Below are 11,149 nucleotides of genomic sequence, written 5' to 3'. Positions count from 1 at the left end.
GGAAATTCTTCCTCACGATGTTGTTTACTAAATTTAGAGAAATTAAACTCATGAACCATATTATCAAAGCCAACAGTAACAACATTCCTTTTGCAATCTATCTTAGCATTAACGGTACGCAAGAAGGGTCTACCAAATATAATGGGACAAAACTATCTTGTGGGGAACCAAGAACAAGAAAATCAGCAGGATATTTGGTTTTCCCACACAAGACTTCAACATCTCTAACAATTCCCATTGGAGATATAGTATCTCTATTGTCAAGTTTAATTGTAACATCAATATCTTCTAACTCAGAGGTGCAATATCATGCATAATTTCTTTTTATAACTCAATGGGTATAACACTAGCACTAGCACCCATATCACATAAGCCATGATAACAATGATCTCCTATTTTAACAGAAATAACATGCACGCCTACCACAGGTCTATGTTTATCTCTATCACAGGGTTTAGCAATTCTAGCAGTTTCACCAGTGAATTGAATAACATGCCCATCAATATTATCAGACAAGAGATCTTTAACAATAGCAATATCGGGTTCTACTTTGACTTGCTCAGGAGGTGTATAAGTCCTAGTATTGCTTTTACGAACAACAGTTGAAGCTTTAGCATGATCCTTCATTCTAATAGGGAAAGGAGGTTTCTCAACATAAGAAGTAGGAACAATAGGATCATTATAAGTGACAATATTTTCTTCAACTTTAATAGGTGCAGCTACTTTTACTTCTATGGGAGGATGATATTTAAACCACTTCTCCTTGGGGAGATCAACATAAGTAGCAAAAGATTCATAGAAAGAAGCTACTATCTCAGAGTCAAGTCCATATTTAGTGCTAAACTTACGGAAAATATCGGTATCCATAAAAGATTTAACACAATCAAACTTAGGTGTCATACCTGACTCCTTACCTTTTCCGAGGTCCCAATCTTCAGAGTTGCATTTAATTCTATCCAATAAATTCCATCCAAATTCAATAGACTTCATCATAAAAGAACGACCACAAGAAGTATCGAGCATGGTGCGATTATTATCAGAAAGTCGAGCATAAAATTCTGGAGAATTGTCAATTTTGAGAGCTCATGATTGGGGCATGAATATAACATTGATTTAAGCCTCCCCCAAGCTTGAGCGATTCTTTCTCCTTCGCAAGGCCAAAAATTATATATATAATTGCGATCATGATGAACAAGATGTATAGGGTAATACTTTTGATGAAATTCCAATTTCAATCTTTTATAGTTCCACGATCTCGTATTATCACAAAGCCTATACCATGTCAATGCGTCTCCCTCCAAAGATAAAGGGAAAACCTTCCTCTTAACGGCATCATTAGGTATACCTGCAAGCTTAAATAGTCCAAAAATATAATCCACAAAGCGTAGATGTTCGTCAGGATGCTTTGTTCCATCTCCTGCGAAAGTGTTAGCTAGCAGATTTTCCAGCATACTCGAAGGGATCTGAAAAGCAGTTTCATTTTCAATAGATTCAGTAGGTTCAGTAGGTTGAGCAGCAACTCTTGGCTCAACTGGACGGGGTGAAGATACCCCAAGCAAGCTCCTCAAGCAATTACTTTCCATGGTAACAAGTGACAGAAAATTTCAGAACACTAAATAAATTTTTCCTTACCAAATTCCACCTACCAAAGGCGCTTCACTCCCCGGCAACGGCGCTAGAAAAGAGTCTTGGTGACCCACAAGTATAGGGGATCTATCGTAGTCCTTTTGATAAGTAAGAGTGTCGAACCCAACGAGGAGCAGAAGGAAATGATAAGCGGTTTTAAGCAAGGTATTCTCTGCAAGTACTGAAATAAGTGGTAACAGATAGTTTTGTGATAAGATAAGTGGTAACGAGCAACAAGTAACAAAAGTAAATAAAGTGCAGCAAGGTGGCCCAATCCTTTTTGTAGAAAAGGACAAGCCTGGACAAATTCTTATAATAGGAAAACCGCTCCTGAGGACCCATGCGAATATCGTCAAGCTAGTTTTCATCACGCTCATATGGTTTGCGTTTGGTACTTTGATAATTTGATATGTGGGTGGACCGGTGCTTGGGTACTGCCCTTACTTGGACAAGCGTCCCACTTATGATTAACCTCTATTGCAAGCATCCGCAACTACAACAAAAGTATTAAGGTAAACCTAACCATAGCATGAAACATATGGATCCAAATCAGCCCCTTACGAAGCAACGCATAAACTAGGGTTTAAGCTTCTGTAACTCTAGCAACCCATCATCTACTTATTACTTCCCAATGCCTTCCTCTAGGCCCAAATAATGGTGAAGTGTTATGTAGTCGACGTTCACATAACACCACTAGAGGTTAGACAACATACATCTAATCAAAATATCGAACGAATACCAAATTCACATGACTACTAATAGCAAGACTTCTCCCTTGTCCTCAGGAACAAACACAACTACTCACAAAGCATATTCATGTTCATAATCAGAGGGGTAATAATATGCATAAAGGATCTGAACATATGATCGTCCACCAAATAAACCAACTAGCATCAACCACAAGTAGTAATCAACACTACTAGCAACCTACTAGCACCCATCCCGGACTTGGAGACAAGAATTGGATACAAGAGATGAACTAGGGTTTGGACATGAGATGGTGCTGCTGAACATGTTGATGGAGATTGCCCTCTCCCAATGAGAGGAGCATTGGTGATGATGATGGTGATGATTTCCCCCTCCCGGAGGGAAGTGTCCCCGGCAGAACTGCTCTACGGAGCCCTAGATTGGTTCCGCCAAGGTTCCGCCTCATGGCGGTGGAGTCTCGTCCCGAAAGGTTCTATGCTATTTTTTTCTCATCGAAAGACTTCATATGGGAGAAGATGGACGTCGGAGAGCCACCAGGGGGCCGACGAGGTAGGGGCGCGCCCAGGGGGCACCCCCACCCTCGTGAGCAGGGTGTGGGCCCCCTGGCCTTCATCTTTGGCGGCAATTTTTCTTTATTTATTTTAAGGTGTTCCGTGGAGTTTCAGGACTTTTGGAGTTGCACAGATGTCAGGACCCCGACTCAATGCCACATCGATCTAGCATGTAACACCTCATATCACTTTGCGGCCTCACGCACGGTATTCCCACGGGTGTCGCCTTACCTTTGCCCGGGACCGTTTGCGTCTTTTGGCACACGTATATGATAGTGTCGCTAGCATCCATATGATAAGGAGCCCGGGCTGACATGGCTAGTCGTAAACCCAAAGTGGCACAGACTCATAGGGACAGGCATCCATGACCCAAGCATCGAATGTGTCGGTCATCAGCGAGTGAATCCAGGCTGTAGCACTGGGCTAGCAGGACTCCGGTGAACCGGGCTGTAGCAGGCTAACAGAACTCCGGTATTCATCGCGTGACATTTCCCCGAAGGGACAGACACAGGAACGAAGAAGGACACATGCCGGCCAGCCTAAGTGTTCCGGAGCAGTAGCAAGCTACCATGGCTTGGTGGAAACACTAGGAGACATTTCCCGGTAAGAGAGGCCACTAAGAATAAACAACTAGGTTGTCAGATCCCACACCTACCAAGCATTTCAATAACATACACACAATATGCTCGATATGTGCAAATACAACATGGCATTACAACATGACTCTACAACTCAAGTATTTTATTCAATAGGCTCCGAGGAGCGAGATATTACAAACATGGGTCTCATGACCCAACAATCAGAGCATACAAGTCAAAGCACAAGCGGAAGCTATCATGTCTGAGTACAGACATCTATAAATGAAAAAGGCTGAGAAGCCTGACTATCTACCAAATCCTGCCGAGGGCACAAGATCGTAGCTGAGGTAACAAGCTAAACGTCGAAGACCATACGGAACTACTAGCGAGACTGAGGTCTCTCTGCAAAAACATAAATTAAGCAACGTGAGTACAAATGTACCCAGCAAGACTTACATCAGAACTAACTACATATGCATCATTATCAACAAAGGGATGGTGGGGTTTAACTGCAGCAAGCCAGCTTTGACTCGGTGGCTATCCTAAACTACGACTGCAAGTAACTCTTTTGAGGTGGCGCACACGAGTCCACATATTCACCATATCAATACACCACTATGGATCCGCTCCCGTCTCCCTACGAGAACGCCATCCATAGCACTCACGCTTATCTTGCGTATTTTAGGGTATCCACTTTCACTTGTCTATGAACTGATATAAGCAACCCGGAAGTCCTTTTCCGCGGACACGGCTATTCGAATAGATGATGTTAACCCTGCAGGGGTGTACTTCTTCACACACGCTCTCACCACTTACCGCCGTTTACACGACATGTACTCGGCAACCTTCAAGCGAAAGCCCGACGTGGGTGTTGGCCACGGCCTGCCTAAACACTCAAGTCTCTAGTCCAGGTTTATCGCCTATTCGGGTTCCATCCATGAGGAGATCCGGCCGGAGTTTCGCTCACAGCCCCAAACGATGTGAACAGGGTTCCGTGACACCAAACGGGCGCCCGGTATACCCGGCCACGTGCCTACCGCATCACAGCCCACCCCTCCGGTCAGTGCTGCGCACGGCCTCCAGCATACTACAAACACCAGAAACTACTTGCAACTCCTGGACAGAGGACAAGGGTGATTAAGAAGCCGAGAGGGTCCATTGCTTTCGGGCCCAATGCGTGGTAGTAGCTGAATCATGGATCACAAACACAGAACTCAGTTCCTGAGGACGGCTGCAATGAGACAACCCACCATGTACTCCTACATGGCCTCTCACCGCTACCTTTACCAAATCGTGTTCACACGCTTAGCTCACACACTGCAGGACATGTTCAAACACCTCTGATTCATCCCGGATGAATCAGACCTGACTCAACTCTAAGCAGTAGCAGGCATGACAAACAAGCATGAATGATTAGGCACATTAGGGCTCAAACAACTCCTACTCATGCTAGTGGGTTTCATCTAATTACTGTGGAATGACAGGTCATGCAGAGGATAAAGGGGTTCAGCTACCGCAGCAGGTAACAGATGAATCGATGTTGTCCTAATGCAGTAAAAGAGAGCAGGAGCGAGAGAGTGGGATTGTATCGGAATGAACAAGGGGGTTTTGCTTGCCTGGCACTTCTGAAGATAACATTGAGTCTTCATCAGTGTCAACGATCACAACGTCGGAACATCCTCTACCGGGAGGGAACAGATACCGGCAACAAAGAAGAAATACAATCAATGCAATGCGCAATATGATGCATGCTCATGACATGGCAATATGAATGTGTTTTGAGCTATTTCAACTAGCAACAGATTAAATGAAGTTGGTTTGAATATAAGATTCAAATTCAAACTCCATATGTGATTATTCAGATGCCATTTATATGATTTGTGCTAAACAGCACCTATAAGTTATTCTAACATGCATGAAAATAGTACAGATGGATAGATTGGATTTTTCTGATCATTTTTCATATATAAATTATTTAACTTGGAGTTACGGTTGAATTTCTATGATTTATTGAAGTTTTAATCATTTTTTGAAATTTCCTGAATATTTAGAATTAAAATAATTCCAGAAAATGATTTAGCTGCGTCAGCCTGACGCCAGCATGACGTAAGCGAGTCAACGGCCAGGTCCAGGTCAAACCTGACGTGCGGGGTCCACACGTCAGTGACACAGGACCTAATCCCGGTCAAACCCAACGCTGACTGGGGTTTGACCAGGGGTGGGGCCCACAGTCAGTGGCCTAGGGGGTTGGTTAGTGCGTCATTAGTGGCTAATGACAGCGCCACGTCACTGGCCACCGGAGTTCGGCCGGCGGCGACCCGAAACGCGGCGGATGTTCACCGGGGTTGCGCTACAGGCGGCGGCTGGACGCGCGAAGGCCACCAGAAGGTAGCCCGTACACGGCCGCACCTAGCTAGCTGCACGAGGGGCCACGGGGTGGCCGGAGACGACAGCGGCGAGCACTTCCACGGTGGCCGGAGTTCGGGCTAGGGCAGGGACGCGGCTGCAGCGCTCGAGCGAGCAAGCGGAGTGGAGAGGCATCCTCCTGGAGGCGCCAGGAGCGTGTCAGTGCCCCTGGAGCGAGCAGGAGAGGCTCGGGAACGCGGGCTCGCCGGACATGGCGGACGGCGGCCTCGGGTGACCTCGGGGCTACGGCTAGAGGGCGGGAGCAAGCAGGGGGGGCAGAGGGGAAATGCTCAGGGGCTCACGGTGAGTTCGAAGAGAGGGTCGGCGTGCTCGGGGAGGCGGCAGAGACGGCGAATCGGGCCGGCGATCTTCGATGCCCGTCGGTGAAGATGGCGGCGATGGCGTCACTGCAGGGCTCCTGGTGTTGCTTGGAGCGGTGGCGAGGAAGAGTAGGTCGAGGCAGAGCTTTGGGAGGCGTCGGGGAGGCGAGGCGGTGGTTGTGGCCGCGGCGAATGGCGTCGGTGGCGACGGGGCTCCGCTCGGTGGAAGAGAGAGGGAGCCAGAGAAGGGGGGGAGAAGGCACGGGGAGAGTGCGAGGCCTGGGAGGGTGCGTGGCGTCGCGGACGGGGTCCAGGGCGACGAGAGGAAGCAGGAGGTGGCCAGGGGAAGTAGGAGGTGGCCGAGGCCTCTCGGGCGCGCGCCACGCCTCGGTCCTTCTGGCGAGGAGGAAGACGACAGGGGGAGTGGAGATGGGCTGGGCCGTGCTGGGCCAGGTAAGTGGGCGCCAGGTAACTTCCTTCTCTCTCTCTCTTTTATTTCTTTTCTATTTATGTTATTTTGTTTTTGATTTGATTTAAAATTCCAAATCATTTAATAAAATCCTGGAAACAATTATGGGTGTTTTCTGAATTATTTCAGTGACCCTTAACAATTTCCAACATTTATTTGAACATTTAAATTATTTATAGTGTTTAAATGCCCAAAGTCAAATACAATATGATTTAATTCAAAAATCCAAAAATGACCTAAGAATATATTCATCATTTTTGGCAGAGGTTTCCACCTTAACCAGAAATCATGAACTTTTCTTAGGAAATTTTTGGGTTTATTGAAAAGATTTTAATTCACCCTAGTTGAGTTGATTTAATGCTAGGGTTTGAACATCCCGATTCCAATTTTAGGCAAAATTTAAACATGATGCAACACATGACTAGCTAGCTCAGAGCAAACCAGAAGTTAGGGATGTGACAACTCACCCCCACTAAACAAGAATCTCGTCTCGAGATTCAAGCGTAGGGTAAGATGAAAGGGGAAACGCAAACTAGTATAGTCTTCACGATCCAGGGTGCACTTCATAAGAGTGTTGATTCAATCACCATCTTTGTCTTGTCGTCTTGTTCTGAGAACTCCAACTAGCATGACAGCAAGAGGAAAAGGACAACTCCGGAAGAATCGATCTTCTCGAAGATCAATCAACTTAGGTTCAGCTCACAAAGTGAGTCATAGCAACATCTCTTGAGCTGAGACACGAAGCATACATCTAGAGGGATGGAGTGAAACGGATGACGAAGGGTTTACTAGGTAGGCAACAATTCCACACCTAAGAAGGTGGTAAACGATTGTCAACGTAGCGAGGAGTTGAGTTGCCATGATACCATAACGATGCACCTTAGGGAAGATGACTCGTAGAAATATCCCCTTAAGTGGAAAAAAGAATTACCTTTGATTCAAAGATTAATGAAACTCTTTAAACCAGCCTAAGGCAATTCTCGAGCGATCGTTTGGAGGGGGTCGGTAGAATGGCATACTCGGACTTGGATGATGTGGATTACCTTGTTGAAGACAACGTAATGGATGATTTTTGCTTATCACCGGAAATGGAAGAGACCCATGGTAGAATGGCACATTGGCGGTGCAAGCTGGGAACAAAATGCAAATGCTGGGAATGATTCTGGTAACTGGGGAAGAACCCAACAATATAGAGTGGATTCACTTTTGAAAAGGTCATAGCATTGCCGAGGAAACTGAGAGGAATCCCAGTTAGTGCCGATGATAATACGTAGCGCTTGTGTGTGCTCTCAAGAACTTGAGCATTTCCACAATCATCAAGGTTTTACCAACATCCGTGTCAAGGATCCTGGCAACACAGCTTGCTACCATGATGGCTAATGATGGATGATGCAGATGCAAAAGAAGATAACACCTTCTCAGATTTCACCTTAGCGAGGCCAAGGGGACGAAATCTGGATGATCGACCGAGAGACATTTAGCACTACGCTTCTAATGTTCTCCTTGATGTGCTAGTGTATCCCATTCATAGATATGGTTTGATAACTAGAACATCAAGTAAAAGGTCGAACTTCGGGAGCAATAGAATCCATAAGGAACAGTTACAGAGGTAAATCCTACGAAAACCTTATGGGGAGGTGGCCAACTTCTCCAATCAAGATACTACAATATTAGGTCTCCCGGCGGGGTGTGTTGGCCACGACATTCACTTTACCGGTTATCGCAAGACCAATATTATAATTCTTTGGGAAATGTTCCAACCATCATATCTGCCTGAGATTCAGATCTGGTTGGTGTCAGGATATTCCAGACTCATCGAGTCTAGGAAGATAAATGAAAGTTTGCAACACAATTCGACGAGATAACGTTGCGAGATTCTCGGGAAATGAACTACGATAGTAAGCTCCAAAACATGAGCTGGTTCTGCTACAAACATGTGAACACATTGTCCAAGACAAGCATGACCACAAAGTAGTCTTATAATAAAACACTGCCGAGTTCAGGAGGGGGAACCATCAACGAGGGTATCGAAGTCCTTACATAAGTCCGAATTAGCTCTTATGAATGAACTCCTTCTCCTTGAACAAATCAATCAGTGGCTTGGTGTGCTAGGGATATATATAGATTGAAGGTTGCAAGTCTTCAAACCACATAATACTTCGCACGTGTGCATGACTGATTTGGGATGATTCCAGAGGAAGCAAAACTAACTTTCTCAAATTCACGGCGGCAACTTTCACCAAATGCACGTGTATAAGAGGAAGTCACTCCTTTCATCAAACAAGTACTTCATGAGCTAGCATGAAGAAAATGCTTTCAAAAGTTTCCAGCACTAGCTTAATGTTCAGCAAAATTATGGAGAGGACAAGGATGTTGTCGATGGGCTCAACAACAAATCATCCAGCTTTCCGTGGAGATGGAATTCCATAACTATGTGAACAAGGTGATAGTATTGGTCAGACCAAACAATATAATGGTGTATGCTCGAGGAAAAACCCACGAATAAGACAACATTACGAACATCGTTGGTTCTGACTTGATTTGGGGATAGCCCACACCCAAATCAAAGGATTGATAAGACAATAGGTCCAATAACTGATCACAGGAACCAATCGATGAAGATATCATCTTTCTTCAACACACACTACACAAGAATATCCCTTTGGAACGAACTAAGTCAGGCAAGCTTTTATCTTCCAACTCTCCAAGTTTTTGTCTGGCTTAACCAACTAGCTCAGGGATATCTAACACCGATTCTTGGAGAGAAGGTGGTTCACAAGAAACCAACTTGATCACGAGCTCAACACAGCGGTCAGGTGACAACCTGGTAATACTTCCGAGAAGATCTTCGGAAAATCACGAACCACCGGTATGTTACTAAGCTCGAGAACAATCTTGCTTTCCAGGGCAAGACGATATGATCAAATAAGCAAGGATTGGCACTATCCTAACTCACTGATCGGAGAGTGCACCAGAAATAAGGACTAGGTAGCACAATCAGTCTTAGGGTGACAATTCAATAATCAACACGCTAAGAATGAGGTTATCGTCCATTTAACTACCAAGCAACAGAGTTGCTAGCAGTATTGAGTTCACACGCCATGATTCATTTGTCGGCATTCCGGTTACAATAACACAGGAACCGAGGAATGAACAATGATGGCAAGAAGTATCACTGTACCAAGAGTTCATAGGATGGTGTGCAATTCCTATAACAATCCCGATATAAAGATGGTAATACTCCAAGGTAGAACAGAACAAAAACTGGATTAGTATTTTGATCTGCGGAGCACAACTTCTTTGACCCAACCCTAGATATGGATGAGGTACTGGAGTTTGTTTCTCCTAGTCATTCCGGAATAGAATGGCTTGACGGACCACAAGAGTAATAGGCATTGATGAATGAATGCATACATACTCTTGACTATCAATTGATAGAGAAGGTCAGTAGACAACTAAAGAGGGACAACTCAAAGGAACATATAACTTTCTGAGTTGTGGATGTATGGATTAACATGTCGAACGAGTTCAACATATTTCTTCCGGACAATCCATGCGGAAAGGTAGAGCTGGCAGTGTCACAATATAGAATGGAGAACTCCTCAAGAGTACTCTTGTTGTCATCTTTTGGTTCAGAAGAACTCCTGCCAAGAATGGTTCATGGTAATAGGAAGAAGGATGTACCATGAACATCGAGAACTATCGCAAAGGTTACTAATATCCTAAGGGAACTAGCAAACCCTATCAACATGAAGTAAGTAGAGTGAATCTCGGGTTCAGAACCCAGGAGTAGAATGCCTACTACTAAGTAGCACCACGGGATGCTTTCGAGAATGATGGCCAGAATCTTCACACTGGGAACACAAAACATTGCTAGATTTCTAGGTGACTCCCTAAAACACCTAGGGTCATAATAATTATTCCAACATATATGTCAAGGTAACAGAGTACCTCAACTCACTGATTAGTGTGGTTAATCTGGCCCAAAGGAACATTGAAACGGGAGGAAGGAATTTGCAAGTGCATCAGACTGTTTAGAGACCTGAGATGACTCGGACAGCATAACGGCTGTAAATGCTCAAAAAGATTTGAAACATGCTACAAAAATGGTGGCATAGCCACTCAGAGGCACAATATCAAGGTTTGGAGATCAACAGTTAACATACAGAAGTAATAGGAACTGAGACGAGGCTTAAGTCCAACAATCTTATAAGTCTGAGGACTAGTAACACGTGATCCTGATAGAAAGATGAGAAGACCTAGTTCCTTAACCCCGTAGGAAAGATAAGATGACTCAGATCAGAAGGCATAAGGTATAAGGAGTAAAAAGAGCCTTACGTTCCATCCCACAATCAATTCCCTTATATAACTAAAGAATTTCTAGACTCAACTTCGACCAGTTTGGCTTGGTAATCCTACAGGCAGTCAAGCTCTGATACCAACGCTGTCAGGACCCCGACTCAATGCCACATCGATCTAGCATGTAACACC

This window comes from Triticum aestivum, chromosome 3B, assembly GCF_018294505.1.
Source record: "Triticum aestivum cultivar Chinese Spring chromosome 3B, IWGSC CS RefSeq v2.1, whole genome shotgun sequence".
Taxonomy (NCBI): Eukaryota; Viridiplantae; Streptophyta; class Magnoliopsida; order Poales; family Poaceae; genus Triticum; species Triticum aestivum.
Note: the sequence above shows the minus strand (reverse complement) of the source record.